Below are 21,945 nucleotides of genomic sequence, written 5' to 3'. Positions count from 1 at the left end.
GTTGGGCCGATTTGCCGGCCAGCTGTGAGCGTTTATACACACAGAGGCGGAAAGGCAAGTTGATCCGAGGTGCCCAATTTTCCGCCTTCCGCAACGGGAGGGGCTGTTGAAGACTTGTGGGAGGAGCTGTTGATGACGCCGCCCGTGTGAGTCACTGGCAGTGGATAAACAGGAAACAGCTGATTAGGAATTAGCGAGCAGCTAGTAGCAAGAGGGAAACGCAAACCTGACAGACACTGTAAAGATGAGCAACTGGGGAGACAAGGAAGAGCGCGCCCTCCTTGCACTCGCAAACAAAGAGGCCATTAACCATCAGATGACGGGGACGGTGAAGGACGGGCTGACTTATGAGAGAAGCGCCGTCTGACTATTGCTGCCTAACTAGCCACAGCTGCCCTCCCACGTCACTGGTTACGTCACAAGCTGAGCTACACGTTTTGTTACATGCTCACGCCCCCCATTGCCCCAAAAAAGGCGCATTCCGTATAAACAAAAGTAGGCAGGCGGCAATTTTCCGCCCTGCCCGATTTTGTTTTTATACTGCCAATGCTGAAAAAAGACTGATTGAGCTTTCCTGCAGATTTGCACAATTCCTATCTAAAAAGGGCTATAGACTCTACTTCTGTGGTAACTACATATCCATACATTAGTTGCCAGGAGTGGATATTGTAAATAGAACTGATGACATGCAGTGATGTTGACAGTGATGCGATATTTTGCATTAAGGTCCCCATGTTCACCAAAGCATTTTTTCCTGGCTGAAAATACCAGGTGCTCCTCAGGAAACGCCCAGCTGGGAGCACTTGAGAGCATTTTTTCAGCTGAGATACTTTGCCTGAATCTCGTTGCCACAATACGGAATGTCCACAGAAGTAAACACGAGTATAAGGTAGATCACTTGCTCTGAATGAAGGGAAGGCTGAAGTACTTAGGGAGAGAGGATGGACCTGTGGTCTGTGTGGGTTTATGAGAAGAAACACACTATATGTTAATATAAATACAGTATATTAACATTTTTTCTCCATTGTTGTCTTTGCTCAGCCATGTCAGATGTGATGGTTGGTTTTTGTGGTATTTGTCCCGCCCCTCTTCTACTGTGATTGGACAGCTGGGTTTAAAGTGACTGTGACGAGAACAGCATTTTACCGAAAGCTGAACATACAGTATTTCTACTCTCAGCACTTAGAAAAAAATGCCAAACCTGCAGGGCTCAGCACAGAATAGACGCTCAGCACCTTGTCATGTTTCTGGCATTTGTAACATAGCATAAATATGTGGTGCTCTTATTGTAAAGAATTTTAAAAATGCACTGGCCTCAGGACAAAGTGCTTCGGTGGATACGGCCCCTAAGGCTACAATTTCTTAACTGAGGTTAGAATTTTTATCAGATTCAAATTACTTTCAGAAACATTTTCACCCACATTGACTTGTCATTGGACATCTGCAAGCTAATGAATACACTTGTAGATCTGATGACAATAAGGAAGTGTCACAGCTATGGTATTGAGCAAGCCCAGGCTAGAGTTCAAATGCTCAATACTACTGACACACGACATTCCCAGCTACTGGATGGATACTTTCAATATTTAATGTGTTCAAATTGGAAGCATGCATGGAAATGAAATCATGAATACACTTATCTTAAACTCAAATCTGGTTAGCCTTAGATCAACAAGCATGACCCACTGGGAGTGAACAAGGAGAGGGGCTTTGGCTCGCACTTATTCAGTTTGTATAAGACATATTCATTTATTTTTGTGCAGAATGCACGCTTCACTACTTGTTGTCTATTGCTTGTGATGTTGGTTGTGGCAGTGCTGCTGCGTGAGCGCCTCAGTATGTGCCGTGCTTCCAGAATGGGTTCACATATTTCTGTGTGCATGTCGGTGTCTGTGTATTGGCTCTGAGGAAAAGACTCAGCAGACAATGACTGAAACGCCTCTCCTCTGAGAATATAGTAGCTAATAGCAATCCCAGTCCTTGAGTTTTGAGGTTATCCCGTTCAATCACTCGTCTCCACTTCAGCAGACACATTACTGGGCTGCAGAGAGACCATGGTACTGTGTACGGCAATAGCATCTGATAATACTAAAAAGATCTCACACTTGTTCCTTCTGTTTGTTGAGTTAAACCATCAGAATTAATCCTGCTGAGTAGGATTATTAATTAGAGAAATGTGTGTTTAAAGGCGTCAAACATTCACATCGGTCATTCTGAAAAAGCAGAATGAGACGGCTATGAGGAGAGCAGGCTGTAACGTTGTGCCATCTGTGCTCTGTGCCAAAGGGAGACTCCTCCTATTCACACTGCTGTGATTTCCTTTGCATCCCAGCCCAAGGTGACTGACACTTACACAGTGGCCGTGCAGCATGCTCAGAGAGCCATAGCTTAGTTTCTGACAGAAGGCACAAAGGTTTTGACAGGACATGACCCCACTGAGAATATAATGCCAGCCTTGCACCAGGGAATTTGCAAGTTGTGTTTTTCTTTTTTTGTTTTTGTTTTAGAGAACAGAACTTTGAACTCTTCAAATAAACCAAGTTAATCAAAAATATAAATAAAAATACATCTCTTAAAATGAATGGGATTTTTATATTTTATCCTGTAGCTGAATTGGAATTCTTTTCACATTTGTGTTAAGTATATACACATAATATACATACAGTGATACTACAGCTACTGTGCATATTGTTTCCTTCAAAAAAGGGCAACTCTCACACACTCAGAGCTGTATTCACTACAAAACTAGAGTCACCAAAAATTGACACCCACCAAAGAAAACCAATGTAGAGTGTGCCATCACCAGAAATAAAACTGGTCAATTCAGCAGTTTAGTTTGGTTTAAAAGTCAAAAGCAAAAACATTTCAACTTTTCCCATCCTAGTGTTTCCATGTGGTATTTTTGTTGGCGCCACTGTCACAAAGACAAACTGATCACTTTTGGTTTTCCACAGAGTCTAGCATTGGGGCCCTGTTCCTATGGGTAGAGTTTATTATTATTATTTTTTTTTTTTTATTTTTTTTTTTTTTTAATTTATTTAAACTCAAAAATTCATTGAGGGCAAGGCCCTCATTTGCAATGAAGTCGAGTGAAATACATAGGAACTTAGTTAAAAAACATAAATAAATTAACGAAAGATAAAGGAGAACAAGAAATTAAGCACAAAAAGATATAACCAAAGAATAACCACAGGTGGAAAACAATTAATCAAAACAATTACACGAGTGAGACAGGTGGTCTCTGAGCAATGTCTTAAAAAGGCTAAATGGAACCAAGGTATTAATACCTAGCTCATGCTGCAGGTTATTCCAGGCTGATGGGGCATAAAAACTGAAAGCAGTCTTCCCTAACTTGGGATGGACTTGAGGGATCTTTAGTGCCAGCCTGCCAGTTTGTGTCTAGTAAGGGTTTGAGTACCAGTCTAACAAGGATGTGATATAGGCAGGAAGTTTCCCCAAAAATGCCTTATAAATAAATAAAAACAAATGCATATCACACTGTGCGGATAGAGAAAACCATCCAACTTTATCATATAGGGTGCAATGGTGGGTATTGTAAGCTTCCTCCATCATAAATCTAAGGGCTGAGTGATAGACAGCATCCAGGGTCTTGAGAGAAGTGACAGATGCATGTCTGTAAATTACATCTCCATAGTCCAGAACAGGGAGGATAACTGCCTCAACAATCCTCTTTCTACAAAAAATTGGGAAATGACATCTGTTTCTAAATAAAAAGCCTATCTTTTGTCCTAATTTAATCACCAAGTTATCTATGTGAAATTTAAAAGTAAGTTTTTCATCAAGCTTCCTAAGCATTTGTATTCTGAGACCCTCTCAATGGAAGACCCCTTTAAAGTAGTTATGCTCATAATTGGGTTTTTTTTTAATTGTAATTGTTTTCTGAGCATTTAGTACAAGTTTAAGATCATTTAAGACACTCTGAAGGACATTAAAAGAAACCTGGAGCTGTTCCATGGCTGTCTTTTCAGAGTCGGCAATACGATATAAAATCCTATCATCTGCATAAAGATGTACCTGACAATTGAGCTGGGGGACAATGTTATTAATATAAATTGAGAAAAGAACAGGACCTAAGGCCGAGCCCTGCGGTACTCCTTTAGTTATTAATATAGACTCAGACTGACTCGTTCCAAGTTTAACAAATTGGTGTCTACCATCTAGATAACTCTGAAACCATGCACAAGCACCTGGACTAAATCCCACAGATGACAGAGTATGAAGGAGCAGAGAATGGTCAACGGTGTCAAAAGCCTTAGAAAGATCAACAAAGTCTAACATAGTTACTTGAGTTGATCACCGCCCTCCATTCCCACTACTGGATCAGTAACTACAAAGAACTTTTATTGATACTACCGCACAGACAGATTTGTATACAGTGCGAGACCTGGCAGATTTCGTGCCCTAAGCAAGCTCCTTATTACAAACAAGGTCACAAGCTAATGAAAAATCAACACAAACAACAGCTACCAAACAATAATAATAAACACGGTAACAACATTAAACGAATTTGGTTTATTGCACTCCAGATCAGTGCTCTAGCATGTTCTGACCTTGATGATCACTCACTGGTCAACACATTATTATTACAATGTGTGCTGCATTGACAAGACTAGAGGTGGTACCCCTACAACATACTGACCGCATTACTAGATCTCAGATGTTTTGATTTTTCCTAATTAAAAAAAATAAAGTGTTATTTATAATGCACTTCTGTGTTTGGATTGTACCGTCTCCCTATATTATTTAAAAGTAGCCTGGGCAAATTATTTGGGGGTTGCTATTTCGGAAGAGTCATGGACAAAAGCCCATTACTGGTACATTCTTCCTCTGTTTGTGCTAGACATGGACTTTTGCAATTTAGAATATTGCACAGAGTTCACTTGTCCGAAGCTCTGTAAAATGTATCCAAATATTAGTTCAGCGTGTGGACAATCACCAGCCTCACCACCCCAAATGTTCTGACACTGCCCAAGAATCACAGCATACTGGCAAAAATATTTTTCAGTCGCTATCAGATGTTATGGGTAGACCAATGGATCCTGATCCAATGACCGCACTGTTTGGTATTAAAGGCTCTGATCTTGTATTAACCAGCTCACAAGTTTACAGGATATTATTTGTAACTCTACTCGTACGTAGATTGATATTATTAAATTGGAGGCAAACACAGGCTCCTGCCAATTCTGGCCTCGTGAAGGATGTGATGCAGCACCTAAATTTGAAAATGATTAAATTCTCATTAAGAGGGTGTGAAAATTAATTCTACCAGATCTGGCAACCCTTTTAATACCACTTTAAGAAAGACTCACTGAGTCCTTCCCCTAACTTGCCTAGTTTAAGTGACACAAAACATGTTCAATCCAACGTCCTTCTAAATCCCCCCATTTATTTATTTACTCATTTATTTATTTATTTTTTTATTGTTTTAAATAGAATGACAAATAAAACAATATATTTTTATATCTCACAAACTTGTTTACCATACTTTGTCTTTTTCTGTACATGTACTACACTATACTACTGCCACTGTTTCTTTAACTTTGACAACCCCAATAAAAAGAGTTAAGGAAAAAAAGTATTTGGGGTGGGGATTGGCTCCTTCCCCCTGGTTGGTACTCTAGGTGGCCACCTAGGTTGCCTATAGAAGAATCCGCCACTGCATTGTGAAACTAAGGTTTAAAGGAAACCAATCAATGGCGTCATAATTGAATAGCCATTACATTATGCAATTAACATTAACGATAACTTGGCTATTTTTACTTTAATGATATTTTTGAAATCATATTTTTAAAAGAACCCAGTTTGGTGTAAAATATATGTCACTTGACATTTTTGTCTTTCCTCTCATGGAAGTTGTTTATCTCTCTATTGCTCCGTTGCTCTACTGATGGTCTTTTGCTAGGCCTTCCAATATGGCGGGACTGGCTGCTGGTATTGCAAGGTTTTATGAGCTTTGTGTGACAGCTCTCCTCTATCCTCTCTCTCTGTACCTGCCTGATTCTAACACTGCTTGACACTTCTGCTGATGCATAATTCAGTGAGGAACTAATTACCCTGGCAGCTGGTACAAAGAAATTTCCTCCCTGCCCTACTGTTGCAGCAGCTCCTCATACTTTGTCAACAGAGAATATCCTGCTGCCGGGCACAGTACCACACACTGCAAAGTAAACCACATCCCTGTTAACTATCCACTCTTTGCATGAAATGGAGTTGCTTTCAGGATTATTTGGATGAACACTGTGACAAGCGAGAAATCTACATGTGAGATGCAGATGAATAAAATGTTCACGGCTGTCTCCACCTACATAGTGTGATCAAACTAAATGATACGCTGATAGTTGCGCAGTATCAGTGCTGGTTTTATCCTTTCCTGATTGTAGCTTGCTTATAGAGGATGATAAGAATGCAAATCAAACCAAACAGAGAGAAATTCTGAATCGACCTGTTGAAGATGTTTTTAGAGCTTTAAAGAGATTGAATCTGTTTGTTTATTTATTTATTTACTTGTTCATTTATTAATTTATTTATTTTATGGTGCAGATCAAACAGGTGTGCTGCCACTTGCAGAATATACTTAAGAAAATAACCATGATGGTGATACTCTGTAAAAATATATTAAGGGTGACTACGCATTGTCTTCTCCCAAACTTGTTTAACAAAGAAGAAGAGGTTCCAGTACAAAGTACTACTAAAATTGCTCAGTTTATATTAGTACAATTCTTTGCTCTCTTTGAGGATAGAATATGGGCCAAGGATTTTAAAGTTTATGTGTTTTCCTCTTAACCACAACACATCCTCAAGCCAGAAGACCCCTGGAGCTAATGCCACAGCAGTTATAACTGCAAGGTTCACAGTCTTTATAATCAGGCAGCTCATTTGGATATGCATCAGTCATGCTCCAGGCAACTATTTAGAAACACTTCTCTTGCTCTGTGAAAATGCATCATTTTGGTTTAGTATTCAAATTAGGTCATTTATTCAAAACACAAACAAAGACCACGATTTTTTTAAAAATCGCTCATCTTTTCTTTTTCTTTTTTTTGTTTTGCTAAACAGAAATATAAATTGTGTTTTTATCACATAATTGCAATATTAATTGTTAAATAATTACTTGTTTGTCATGAAGCCAGACTATCCCACTTTAAATGATTGGTAAATAAATATACTGTATATATAGATTACCCATGTGTCTTTGAAGAGAAAATGTGACATATATTGATTCTTAATGTACCATTAATTTAATGCATGATGTGGTAAATAGCAGTAGGGATATGCTGTGAGGGTGAATGCATTGCGCTGATTTGAGCATGATAGATAACTTATTCAAATGTTGATATAATTAGAGTTCATATATTTCAAAACAGTGTAGCCTCGAGATTCTTCATCAGCCCCCCTAAAGAGACTGTGCAGCAGCTCTGCCCTCTCTGAATTTCAACATTAATAACTCTGTCAGTTGGTAAGCTAAATTCAAATGGAGAGTACATAAGTCATTATAGAAGTTATTCCCTATCTAGACATCCTACAATTTATTATGGGAAAATGAACTCAGTGAAAAGTGACTCAAAACTCTGAGTTTTTCTGCACTTTCTTTGCCTGTTTTTGCAAATGTTTCTTGCACTTATTCTCTGGAACTTACATCTATCAGATCACACCAAAATGCTGACTGCACTTAGTCAAAATAGAGTCTACATTAACATGATCACCCTATATAGACATATGGCTTTGCGTGAGATCAAAGTGACTTAATCATCAAAGGGATCACATCCCAACATGTTATATTTTGTTGCCAAGGGCAGAGGCCCCCGGCAAGTCAATTCCAGGGGCAGACTTTTGCATTGTATCTTGACACAGAAGAGATGAGTCTACTCATGTGACTAACAAGGGGTTGGCTGATACAGTAGATTTAGGCAACAAAACTACTTGCTGAGAGTTGAGAGATTAATATACAAGAATGACATAGACACAAGCTCCGGTATAACTGACACATCCAGTATTAACATTACTGAAGTCCAAGTTTGTGAAGAGATATTATATGGAAACTACATTTATTTATTCCAAACATTTATCTCAGCGGCTGCACCTTTGCATGCTCATTTTACTGAACCAAAAGACGTAAAAAACAGACCAAATGCCAAGAAGTGAAGAGAGGATGACGAGTGTATGATAACAGTCTGAAAACAGATGGGTGTGCACAGGCTTGCGGTTGACTATGGAGGTTAATTGTTTATTTGCTCCAGTGGCCGTAGTCTGTTTAGATTATTGTTATCAGGAGGGATTGAAAATTCAGCGGCCGAGACCTTTAAGAGCCTGGCTATCTGCAGACTGAGCATATTGCACTATCTTCAAATATAAAGGGATGGATGCTATTAGAGGCACAGTGTGATACTCTGAGACACCAGAGGCATTGGCAAGTGTGACACGGAAAGAGTGTGATGCTTTCATTTTTTGGCATAGAAATTTAGACTGGGTGTAGACCCGCAGGCTCGGCGCAATGATGTGATGAGAGTGACAGTTGACAGTTTGTTGAGCATGTGGGTTTTGCTTGCCTTTACAAAGTGTCCAGAAAAGTTTACAGTGGTATAGATGGAGAAAGATGATCTACATCCTGATGGTAATGCTTTCAGACATTCATAACTCCTGCATAATAAGTAAGGTGTTTGTTAGCTGTGACAGGAAATCAGAGTTGTTAATTTAACATTAGTACTGTGGCAATAACACAGACTTTACATGAGTTTGTGTTTTCTGTGACTCTCTACAGTAAACGTTTTTCCTGTTTTTTAAACGTTCCAGTGCTGTAATGATGCTCTGTCTCAATCAGTAAGTTGTTATGAGGTGTGTTGGTAAATATGTCAAAATTGTGTCATCCTTGGTCATTGGTAGCACTTGAGTTGTGGTTTTATTTCAACACATACCTGTAAGTTGCGTAAGATTGTCAACTGAGTAGCATGTTTGCCCTCAGATAGAGTCGTAGTAGTTTTGGCAGCTGGGCCGGGCTCATAACTCTGCATGACAGTGTCACATTTCGAACAGATCACTAGAATCCAATTAATCTTGGTTATATCCACATAAAGCCCTCCTGCTATTTCACTCTAATGAAGGCAGGCAGCTTCCTCGTTTCCTCCCCACCCTGCACTGTGTTCTCATGACAACAGGCTCCCCCGTCCAATTGCGCCAACTGCTTTGTTGCTGTTAGGTGCGGCACATTTCTGGCTCTCACGGTTCCTTCAAAGCCTCGCAATTGCAGGTGAGAGATCAAAACAATCCACAGTTATGCGATTTCCCGTGTTTGCCGCTTTATTACGATGGATGCTTTGGGCGTACGGATGTGAATCTTGATTCTGTTGAAACAAACAAAAGGCTGGGTGAAGCCTCCTGACTATGAGCATTAATTGCAGATGATTGGGGTTATCCTCAATACCACAAGTATTCCTAACTGCCGAAGTGTCTCATTCAAGATGAAAGGGTTTAAACCTACTTTATATACTCTCTTTCCTCCGGATGGTGGATGAGCTTAGTAAACAAAAGGACATTAAGCCCATCTTGTGCGCTCCATGTGTCTGCTGGACCAGATTAGTCGGTCCCTGCCTCTCAGCAGAAGATGGGCCCAGATGTAGAGCTTCTTGTTCTCACAGAGTGAGCTAAGAGGCAACACATCATTTGACAAGGACAAAAAGCCTTAAAGAGAACAAGGTCATTTTCACAAGTGAAAGTGAAACACAGTGTTAAAGTAGAAACATGCAAATTGGAACCTACCCAGGCAAACCTTTTGAATGAACCTCTCTATCAACTTCATTGACATTTCAGCAGGAGAGGAGGATCCATCCCTCAATGCTGTTTTGACACATACAGAGTCTGATAGGACCGGGATGTTAGCTAATAAATCTTAAGAATTTGTGAGGCTTCCTGTAAAAAGTTTTCCTCCAAAGCGAAAGTGAGCATTTTCTTCAGCACCACTGACAGAGCACTGACAGTTCTGCATGAGCTGTTTATGAAGCCCGCTCTGCCTCTGTGGAGTGAAAGCTTTTACGGGGGACATATCCACTCCATTAAGGCATGACCATGACATCCCTGAAGGACGTCCAAGGGCAGTCAAGTTGCTTCTGCTCCTTTAGCCTCTTTAGCCTCTTTTCTCTTGCTCTCCTGTACAACCACATACTTCTGTATGATTGTTATTACCAGCCAAGACAATGATGTGATGGCTGGTATTGTTTTTGCCGTGTGAGTCCGTGTGTTTGTGTTGGTGTGTCATCACGAAAAGATGTGGTCATTATGGAGACACCTACTGTGAACTATTCTCTTGGGAACTACCATGGAATTGGTTTTGAATACCTTAAAGTGTTTATATGTCTGAACGCCTGCCTGTCTTTCAAGACAATAATATCACAACTGTAAACTCACCCACTGGTTTGTGGCCTGTCGTTCTGAAGCCTAAAGGTTTACATTTCTGCTGTTGCTATCTTGGTTTTTTGGAGCCAGAAATTACTAAATTTGGATGACAGGGTGGAGCTGTGGATCTGACTCAAAAAGTGTAGCAGACGGCCTGTCACTCAAGCAGCCCCGCCCTTTAATATGCAGAACTTTAAGCCTTAAGCATGTGAGTTATATAAAAATTCACCTGCCGTACAGTTGTCATGAATGGAGAAATTAGCTTTAGGGAAAAATTTTACATCCCCGGCCCACTTTCATTTATGTCACAGATTGCAGTAAATAGCATGTGTGTTTGCATTCTGAATGCTGACAAACAAACATCTCAGTTGTTCAGCTATTATGAAGCTGAACAATTAAAAAACATGTATGCACTCTGTGTTGATGTCACTGTGCATCTCATCAGTATCGGCGCAGGGAAGCTGCAGCACTTACCATGCATGCAACCATCTTCCATACATAATTCAAGATCACATCCACCATGCATCTGACTGTCCCTCACTTGTACTATCCATTGCACTAATCCACCCTCATTCAAACCTCATCCTCTCTCATGGCCTTTTCCCTGTAGCCACACACAAGCCTAAGCTTTGCACTGTCAGCTTAAAGTAGGATCACACAAGGCTGTCATCGTGAAGATGTGATCAAAGCACCTTGCACCAGGCCCAGATGCACCAGGCCAATAGCATACCTTCAGTGTGCCTTTACAGTGAAAGACCTCAGAACAGCAGGGGAATGCCAAATCCACTCATTCATAATACAGTAGATGGCTGCTCAACAATTACCAGCAGGCTGCTGATCTTCTAGGACAGGCAGAGCAGGAGCAAAGAGGTTAGGAAGAGTATAAATAATGCAATGCATGGCAATATTAACAAAATGCTTACCCTATATGTTCATCTAACTGAAACAATATGCAAGTATAATGCTGCAGTTTTACAATTATTAGCAGCAACATTAGCTGTTGTACTAAAAGACTGAATGGTATAATATCAATTAGACAAACCTGGACTGAGTAGTGCCCAAAAGAAGTTCATGTGCAGGTGTACTGTACACATGAGACACACAGCTCCGCATTACAGCACAAGGGCTAATTTCAGTGGGGAAACCTGAGCGCTGGCCCGTATCGAACATATGGAGACCAGGAAATTATTTGTGCAAATCGCACCCTATAAAAAGGAAAACTAATAAAGGGGGCTTAGTGAAGCAAGCCCCATTTTACAGTACACTACACCTTAAGACAGTGACAGAGAGAGCTCGAGAGATAGGGGAGACTTAGGCAATTGTGTTGTCGATGGATGTACCCAACTTCCTCACTTCATCATTTATCTTGTTCCAAGCAGAGTACACAGACTTGACTCCTGCAGCCTGCAACAGCATGCGATGATGCATCCACATGCAGTATACTGGGGTTTACTTCTTTTGATAACAGAAAATAGTGGAAAATGAAGTAGTCTACAGTAATGTCTAAATTTAAAATGTTAACTTCAGCAGACAGCATATTTTGGCTTACTTGTTTGGCTTGTATACCCAATTCTGTATTTAAATCAGCACAGGCACCAGAGAAAATGTTTTCATTATGCATTTCTGCAAACCATGAATATGTCACACTTGCACATTTCATATAGGCTGTATCTTCTCAACAGTTCTAGAGTGATGTAGTATACGAGCTGACTTTGTCATCAGGAGATGGAGGGGGTGGTGGATGGCGTGACACCTACATGAGACTCCTGCCAAGCTGCAAACCACTGTGCAAGACCAACAAAGGAGCTGTGATTTGGGAGTCATTGCTTTTGAAGCAGCTTTTAGGCTCCAATTTTAGCAAGCTGTTGCTGTTTTGTTCTGCCTGGATTGTGCAACAAAAAGTTGTTGGTTTTACCAAGACATTGCTGAACTTCCAGCTGGGATATTGCCACGCAAAGTGGTTGTTTTTTACTGAGGAATCACTGCTTTTCCAGTGGGGATTTTGCCCCCAAAACCAAGTATTTGAGGCCAAAACATGATCTTTCTCTAACCACAACCAAGTGGTTTTTGTGCCTAAACCTAGCCACACATTAACCACAGCGTGTTTGAAGCATAGAGTCTCAACAGATCTACAGAATGGCATGCGAATCGTTAGAACTGTAGAATTTCAAAAACATTTCTCGCAATAGGGTTGTTTAAACTTACACACACTTAGCAGCATCTTCTTACAGTTCCTGGGCACTGATGAACATTTACCCAAAGATCCAGTATAATATGGACGATTGCTATGGAAAGGTCCCTGCTGGTTGTAACATATCTCCACACCAGCATTTCTGAGACTTTCTAAATGCCACATTCAGACCTTGAAATCACAGTGAAGCTAAAATGTATGTGCATGTGTTTACATGCAAACAGAAACCTTGACTTGGCCATTCACTTGGAGCTTTGCCTCTGTAACTAACACTGGTTGATTAATGGGGGTACCCAGTCTTGCCGGAGGAGAAGATAAGCAGCCTATCGCTGCTCTAAAGCCTTTCTACATGACCTTGAGAGAGCACTGTACATGGAAATAGACCTAGGGCTGCTATTAGCTCAGCCCTCTCTCATTTGGCCCTGATCCAGTGTCAAAACGACTGTCTGCTTAAATTCACATTCACAGCCTCAAGAGCCAACAGTCGAGGAATGACACTGAAGATGTATGTAACTCGAAAATTGATCTCACTCATAAATACACGGGCAGATGATTTTTAAAGGGTTCGTACAACACACAGAGAAAAACTTAAATATGTTCTTTTTATCAAAGTAAAGCACAAATTACACTCTCTGTTGCCAGGCAATCAGCAGGGACTTAAGAAAATAACCGCAACCAGCCAAGAACTAGCCCAGCATGTAACTCAGCGTAAAACAGTGAGCTGTCATTTTTTACACTACTTTTTTTGTATTAATTGATGAAACAGATATAACATTTAAAAGAGTTAGAGGTGCTGGTTGGCGGGTTTTATTTCAAGATATACCCCTGCTAGCTGTTTCCCACTGTTTCCAGTCTAGGTGTCAAGCTAAGCTAACCAGCAGGCTGTGGCCTTTTGTTTAAAGGACACGTGAGAGTGGTATCGATCTTCTAATCTAACTCTCAGTCAGAAGGCAAATAAAGGCATTTTTTAAGATGTCAAACTATTCCTTTAATTTTTTTCACTTCATCATGTCAGCAAGTGTTAGCGCTGACTGTCAACTTGCAGCCCAAACTTTACATGAGCACAGACTGTACATACAGACCATGCAAACATGATAAAGCATGTGTATGTACGCCAGCAGACAAAAGAGCCATGTTCATGCCTGTCCACTGTACGGCATATTTCTATGACATGAATGTAAATGCACATTTGGATGATTAACTACATCCAGAACAATGGTGACAGAAAACATTAGATTTTATATTTTTGGTTGAAGTCACCCTTATTGCAAATCTGGGAACCAGTCGAATCTGAGAGCTGAGTTTTAGGTAGCATAGTATCAAGAGGAGCGCCACTGAGGCATTTTCAAAAACAGCCAAGATGGCTGCAGCTGATGTTTAACTTTCTGTCTGAGTACTATTCTCAAATTCTGAGGGCAAAGACGCAACACTCGTTCACTGACGTATTAATGTAACACCATCACAGCTCATCTCTGCACACTGTAGTGTTTAAATGTATTCGTCTTTCAGCGCTATGTCATGTTTCATTGCTCTGATTGGTTGTTTAACTGCAGCTGTTAATAATGCCCCCTGGAAAATGAAAATAACATGAGAAGTAAGGCTGTGATATTGCAGGTGTAGGCTCCAGTGTTTTCTGCACAGCAGTTCGTCCTTATGTATTATTAAATGTGTCACCTGCTTTTTACAGATGTTCTCACTAACAGCACTAAGAAGTCACATTATGTGTCTTTAATGTAATTGTTAGGAGATGCCTCAGCAGGAGGGCCTTGACTCTTTCACAGCATTATCAATCCACTTTGAAAATTCAAATGAACTCATTTTCTATGACACATTTAACTAGCTTAAGTAAGACGAGCCTTGCTTTACTCATGGGGTCGTGATTTCTTTTATGCTCTTTAAAATTACGAATGAATACGGCAAGAAAAGTGTGTTATCTTAACATGACATGGATTTGATTTTAATGCTTTGAAAAGCGTCCGATTCTGATTGCAGCAGAGAATAATATTGCTGTTGCATTGTTATTCAGCTGTCTCGTCCACACAAAAGGTTTGCCATGCACCCTGGCAGAGCTCTGTTGGCTCCCAACAGCAGAGTGACTGAAAGGTCAGCCTGTCTGTTCATCTCACAGCATGAAAGAACAGCAGCAGGGTAAAATCACGTGAACAAGCTGCGCTTTACATGTTACACAAGAGACACACTCACAGTAAAGCATGTATGGCCTTATCATTAATCAGTGAATGAATAGATAAGACTTATGTGTCCTAAATGGTAGTCTGCACTATCTAAACAGCTGAGCTGGTGTACTGCCATACAGAAATAACAGGATAAAATCAGAGAATATTCCTCCTGTTGCTGTGACATGCACTGAAGCAAATACGATTGATTTTTTTTTTTAATTTGATAAGCAGTGTGTGATATCTTTATTCTCTCTGACAGCTAAAAGTGGTTCGGTATTAAGAAGTGCACTGTTGCTTGGTTCACACGTGCATTTCTATTAAAGTGTCAGCATGTAACCTTTCATACACAAAACCAGACGCATCTGTCATTTTTATGCCACAGATACAGAACCCTTTGCTCGCTGAGCGATCCTCTGTCTGCTGCTGCTGCACGTGGGAGACAGGTTTTAAATAAAGAAGATATTCACACATTGTCTGGTCTGGCACTCATTGTGGATTTTTGCAAATAAAAAAAAAAGAAGCAGACAATGAAAGCTCAGTTACAGCCTTCTAGATCAATAAACAGTGCAGTCAGATGGTGTAAGGACAGTGAGGCATTTTTATTATTTTGTCCTCCAGCACATTGGATTTAAAAAGGAAATTATTATGAGGATAAACCGGACATTCATCTTTAATTTCAGGGTGTTTACAGCTACCTTGGATTATCAATGTAGGTTTAAAGACCTTTAAAAAGATAGCTGCACATTTTGAGGAGACATAAAGTTGTTTATGAAAGAAAGAAGGTAAATAAAGACTTTAATAGTCATCACATTTGATATTTAGCTGCAAATCCAGCCAGTGACTTATATCAGCAAATACTTGGTTTCGTTCCTGGTGATGCTCTACCAGTGGGGTGTACCAAATATATCCGTGGTTTTCAGAAATGTGCAACTTTTTATTTTGGGATCTGGTCTTCAGCAAGTTGAACACATGCTCAGCCTACCAAGTACATTTCTCTGTTTTTGACCTTTCACAATTCCTTGGTCACCTTGTCTGAATGTTTAGAGTTACTGTCCTGCTACATCGCCTTAAAACTGGGATTTAATGTATAAAAAAGGGCTGCAGTTGCTCTGATGGTCATCCAATTTTGATGTGAGCCCTCAAACAACCTGAGGTGACATTAACCTCATAGTCATTGTTTCATTGTAATCCAATACGCTGGAGGTGCCAAATCAATAAAAAAAAGACCACATCACTGTTTTAATGAGAGGAATGAGTCATCAGTCCGGATGAGTCATAGTTATACATTAAACTGTCTGTTTCAGCATCAGGAAGTCAGACACTTCACTGAGAGCGGTTGCTGATATTTAAACTCAGGAAAATTAAGATGTTTGTTTGAAGTTTAACTACTGCATTAGAGTGCATAAAATAGTACCGGATGGATTCATTTGTATTAAATGAAAACAAAGGGACTCATTCTTATTTTGTTAGTACCCACTGATTTCTGGGATTCACCAATGTTTTCGTATTTTTGAGCTTCCCTTACATACGAGAAAATTTTATTTTCTTACCAAGACAATAGAAAAACATCTCGTTTTCATATTCTTAATATTCTTGATATTCTTCTGAGTCACTTTTTTGCAAAAACAAAAATTGATGGTTCCAGATTCTCAAATATGATAATTTGCTGCTTTTATTCTAATATATTTATTTATTAAAGTTCTTTAAACTTTTCTGCATGACTATACTTTTGATCATAAATACATTTCCCTAATTGTACTTACATTCTTTTACTTAAGTAACATTTTAATGCAGGGCTTTTACTAGTAATAAAGTATTTTTACTGTGTGGTATAAGTACTTTTACTTAACTAAAGGATCTGAAAACACGCTCCATCACCGCCGCTGACACGGCAAATAGTTTGTTAGGTTTTTGATGTTTCTGTAACACCAGTAGAGACACTGGAAAATCACATGTACTTTGTTTAAGTTTATTCACCAGTATGTCAATTTTACTCCTGCTGAAGTTTCTCTTCTTGCAGCCTTTTATGGTGGCATTTCTCTAAATCTTGGGCATATACCAAGCACCTGAGCACATATCTTTACACAAAGCACAACACCTGCCCTTAAACAGTGTTTACAGGGCAGTACCAATGCTAACAGGTCCCTTAGGATCAAGTAGGACTCATCATTCAGGACACCTGGCTACCAGCAAATTTGGATGGTTAAAAATGTTTAGTGCATCTGGAGTTGACTTCTCTTATTTTTCTCTTCAAAGAAAATTGAGAGAACATATAAGAGAAATTTAAGACAATGTTGCTGCATAAGGCCCAATATCTCATATATGATCTGTATTTTATAGTCAAGAATTATGTCTATATGTCAATTTTATTCTGAAATTGCAAAGACTGATATAGAATACTACTTTTGATTTCACAGGGGCCGTGGCGCTGAAATCTGTTGACATCACTAATTAAATTACTCTCCATATCCTAAATATATTTCATGCACGCTGACTATTAAAATATATATAAGATATTGATGTTTGTACTTTGACCAGTGTCCCACACAAAGGAACTAAGGGAGAATACAGAAGAAGCACATCAACCCTGAGAATAAATTGTCCCTGCATCTCCATTTGCTCGACCAATTCCAAGAACTCAGAGAGAAGCGATGGCGAGGCAGCGACATCAGAGTAAACCATTTACAGTTCAAGATTGGCTGATTCTCCCTGACAGAATTGAATTGCCAGCTGAACAGTCTCTGACTGCAGCCATGCTCCTGTTACTTAGTTAAGGAGCTTCCTGTTTCTTTTTTGCTCACACAAACAGGACTCTTTACTGGCAGTGAATCCACTCCGCCAGAGCCTCCAGGGACAACCCGTTACTTTTAATTACAGCGGCTTGATATGAGCGGTATACGAAGATATATTGGTCATTAAAGTAGGACAGAACTTTATGCAGAAGAAAGGTGATGTTTGTTCAAGTTTACAGAACTGAAACTGCATGAACTCACAGCAAAAAGTCTTTGCAGTGTCTTCTTACTTTGTTCAATGGGAGTCGTGAAATTAAGTATTTATAATTAAAAGAGAAATTTATCTCTCTGTGCTTTGTGTTCATTAAATCATTAATTACACTAATGAGTCTGAATTTACGCACAAGCCTGTAATATAAAACATTAAATTTGCTTATACTACTTCATTAGAGTTCTTTCAGGCCATTAATAAAGCTATTAGACAAATTTCCATCGGCACCTCAGTGCGGACATGCTCTTATCAGAGCCTCGCCCAGCTGGCAAAGGGAGGACAGAGATGTCTGTGTCTGTGGCGTGGGCCATGGTAAAGAGGGAAGGAGATGAAAGAGGAAAGAAGAGCCGGTCAGAGATACCTCCAGTCTGCCTCGGGCAATGCCCTCAGCTCTGTTCTGATGGCCCCCTACGCTGTCAGACTCCTGCAACTATCACACGCATTTCTAATTTTTACTGATTCCCTTTCTAATATTTCTCATCAAGCAAAGTTTTGGTTTGACTCATAGTCTGTGACTCACGTGCAAATGTGCAATTTCATTTCATCTTTGGAAGAGACATCATGTTTGATATGATATTTGGGCATATTATATTGTGGGCACCACAAAACCTTCTACACTATAGTGTACAGTATGTGACCTTTTGGTGTTTGGGTTTTGAGTTTTTGAGTTCTGGCCATCATTGCTGTTGGTTATGACATAACTGTACTCACCGAGGTAGCTGGTTGACAGTTATACAGGCTGTAAACAAGCCAGCATTTTAGCCAGATTATCTAAGGACATTTCTTTGGAGGCCAAACTGAGGGTAACCACACCTACAATGTCTGCAAACCCTGTGCATTCAAAACTAGGCCAAGTTTAGCAAGGTAGATCAAATTTGAACTGTGATGTCAGCAGGGGCAGACTGAGACTGAAACTCAGCCCAGGACTTTGAGATGGAGAGGCCTTTAATGCCAGCTGTCGAAGGGCGCGGACAGAACATATTTTGGCAGTAATTTTAACACTAATGCTGTTTTTGTGGAATAAAGAGATCTGAAGATGCTGAAGACCTTAAAGACACTTCAGGATGTCTTGTTGACACCCACCTCCTCAGGTTGTATAACACCTCATCTTGCACTGGATCAAAACAAGACCAGGCCAGGCCAAGGTGAGCTGGGATACTATACATGTAACGCTTGCAAGGACGCAGGGGAAGTAGTTTGGTCCACAGAAGATACTGCATGTCTCCAGATGTGGAATGCAGAATACATCAAATAGCAACAGTCTACAGCACACAAAATGCTAAGGTCTTCCTCCAATTTTAAGTTCATCTGACAGCAAGGGGCTTCATAACCACACTGCAGTATCACGTCAAAATATAAACAAAACTATGTCAATATATATTATATATAGGCTATAGTGTGACAGAAAGAGGACTAAGGTGTTATTAGAGCTGACGCTGACCAGAAAGAGAGCAGAGTCCTCTTAAATGAACTGACAATGTGAACACAAAAAGAACTGAGTCCCTTTTCTGTTGGTCCACTTTTTGGTGCACTTTAAGAGGACTGAATTCGGTTTGTTTAAAAAGGACTATGTGTAAACACCCTAAGTCACAGTATACTATGCCACAACATATACAGTCAGTTTACACATCAATGCACACTCAGATACTCAGTGTTTCTCTATATAATCAACAACTACAATAGAGTCCCATAAAATTTCAGCAAGTAAAGAGTGTGGGTGTTAGCGTGTACAATAAGAAATAAAAACAAGCAGCTTATCATTAACTAAATAAATTCAAAGCAAATATTTTGACACAGACACAACCAGCCTCCAAGGTATAACGTTACAGGTCTATATCTTGAGAAAACCCAAAGCAAATGGAGACAGTCCTACCTCACATCACCAGCTGTCCGACAGTCCTCAGTGTCCTGGCTGACAGTGTCCACAGCAACTTTGGCACCTCCACGCCCATTTTACACTTTTTAGCTTGTAACTTTCCTGCCCAACATGTTTCTTTATCAGCTCCTGTCTTCTTTCTTTTCGACATTTTTGCTAATTATTCTTCTTCTCCTTTTGCTTTTATCGTCTGCTTTTCCTTTTTGTTTTGACGCAGCTAGCTTACATCCTTATTTTTGCTAATTACGTTTACCATAAAACTTCACCCAGGTGGAAACTCTTCATGATAACAATGACTGAGCCAATCAGATTTCAACCAAAACGTGGGTCAGTCCAAATTGGGAGGGGTCGCCCGTAACCCCCCCTCAATATTTTACGTATTGGTTTGGCCCAGTCTGACAGGCAGCTTTGAGCTCCGTGAGTCCGTCTGCTGCCTGGTCCTCACAGCTGATACACGTGGGCAGATTGTAAGACAGTGGGCCCTGGGTACAGATGTGTAGAAAAGCCCCACACTTCTCCTACATATGACTGGAAACACACACACATAGGGACTTAAAAGTGATTATGCCTCTTTTTTGTTGCAGTCATTTTGTGTCTCTTTGTAGTTGTTTTTTGGTTCTTTGAGGCGATTTTTTTGCCTTTATTTTAGTCATGTGATCATTTTGTGTGAAGTTTCGGTTGCTTTGCCCCTTATACAGTCTATGGTTTGCCCCTCTTTGAGTGAGTGAGTGAGTGAGTGAATGAGTGAAGACCTATGTAAAAGTCCCCATTTCTAATGTTACAAGACCTATAATACTGTCATTTTACTTCATACTTGCACTTACCTGTTGGCAAAATGTAGATTGACTTAACTCACTCTAACAACCATATTCCTACATAACAAACTGTCTGCAGAAGACCACATGTATTCAACTTGCCTGCAATGCTTAAATAAGTAAAACATGATTTGTCCAAAGATCTGCCCTAAATCTGATCAAAATGTGTCTTGAACAGGTCTTAAAAAGCATTAGATGTAACTGTCTGATACCTGTAGACACCCAGTAATTTTGTGGTTTTCTTTTGGTAATTTATTTATTTATTCATCTATTTGTGCTCATTTGATGTCTCTATAATCATTTTGTGTCTTTGTGTGGTTGTTTTGACCCTTGTAGTAGTTATTTCCTGTCACTTTGTTGTTCATTTGCACCTCTTTGTGGTCTTTGTGTGTCTCCTCCTTTGAGTGACATTTTGCAGGTGAAGGCCAGGTGGCCCCTGACACTTTGGGCCCCTGGTTCTGTCCGTTCAGTAATCCATCCATGACCATACAGCAACTACTGACATCAGAAAATTGAAAAATGAAAACTCTGTGACCACCGGTCAGTTCGCTCTGGACTTGACTGGCCATTTGGGAGTCTGGATGGTCAGTCCCCTGGATGTCAGTTTGTAAACTGGAAGGTTACTAGTTACATGTAACTACATGTAATGAAATAACAAAATAAATGTAATTGCTACTGAGGACAAATGTATAGTCCAATTCAATTAAATTAGGCTACAAAAAGTAATCAAATGTAATAACTTATATTACTTTAATAAGGTAATTAATATAGTTACATTACTTATCACATTTTTAACAGGGTGACTAATAATCTGTAACCTCTTAGGCCTACATTTCAAAAGTTAGCTACCTTCCCAACACTGCTATGTTTCGAACAGTTTGGGGAATAATCTTACTCTGTTTCTCTAAACTGACTCTTCAGAGTAACTTTGGCTTCTATTGGTGTTCATCTGAAACCTGTATGATAATCCAACCATGTGTTTCTTGCCTTGTTTTGTTGTTTGATAACTAAAACTACAAAAATAAAAAGCAAGTTGTCAAAAAGAAACATATTTATTCTTTAATATGACATCCTGACCTGAGCAGTGGAGAAAGGAGCATGTTATGCTTTGAATAGCCTGTATGTTGTGATTTGGATGCAGGGCCTACAGTAGCAATAGTAACTTGTAAAAACTAGAGATAACTTTGAGATATCCTAAATTCACACTTAAGACTAAAGTTTTACTAATATAGTTAATTATGGACCTGCAGTCTTCCTGCCCACGGTATAAAAAACTCACTGTCAGTTGTCCAAACTTTGGATTGCTAGCCCCTTGGTGAACCTGTGTGTCTCACATGCACACACATTTTCAAATTGATGTAGCTGCCAGATTAGTACTAACATTTTTTTAGCCATCTTAGACTTTACACTGCTTCAGTAATGGCTGACCTCAGCTGTAAGTAAATATGTTTGGACAACCTTATAGCTCATGCAACT

At 39.7% G+C, this 21,945-nt stretch overlaps 1 protein-coding gene across 1 annotated transcript in view; it reads right to left on the bottom strand.

The window, feature by feature from the left end:
* The window catches only part of LOC125903859 (neurexin-1a), a 403,149-nt gene extending 383,217 nt beyond the window's left edge, over nucleotides 1-19,932 (bottom strand). Inside the window, exon 1 of the mRNA XM_049601023.1 lies at nucleotides 19,652-19,932. The gene's annotated coding sequence lies outside the window, so the exon portion shown is untranslated. The remainder of the gene's footprint in view (nucleotides 1-19,651) is intronic.
* Between the last annotated feature and the right edge of the window lie 2,013 nt (nucleotides 19,933-21,945).

This window comes from Epinephelus fuscoguttatus, linkage group LG16 (assembly GCF_011397635.1).
Source record: "Epinephelus fuscoguttatus linkage group LG16, E.fuscoguttatus.final_Chr_v1".
Taxonomy (NCBI): Eukaryota; Metazoa; Chordata; class Actinopteri; order Perciformes; family Serranidae; genus Epinephelus; species Epinephelus fuscoguttatus.
The sequence above is the reverse complement of the archived record's forward strand: the minus strand, read 5'-3'. Positions and strand labels throughout refer to the sequence as shown.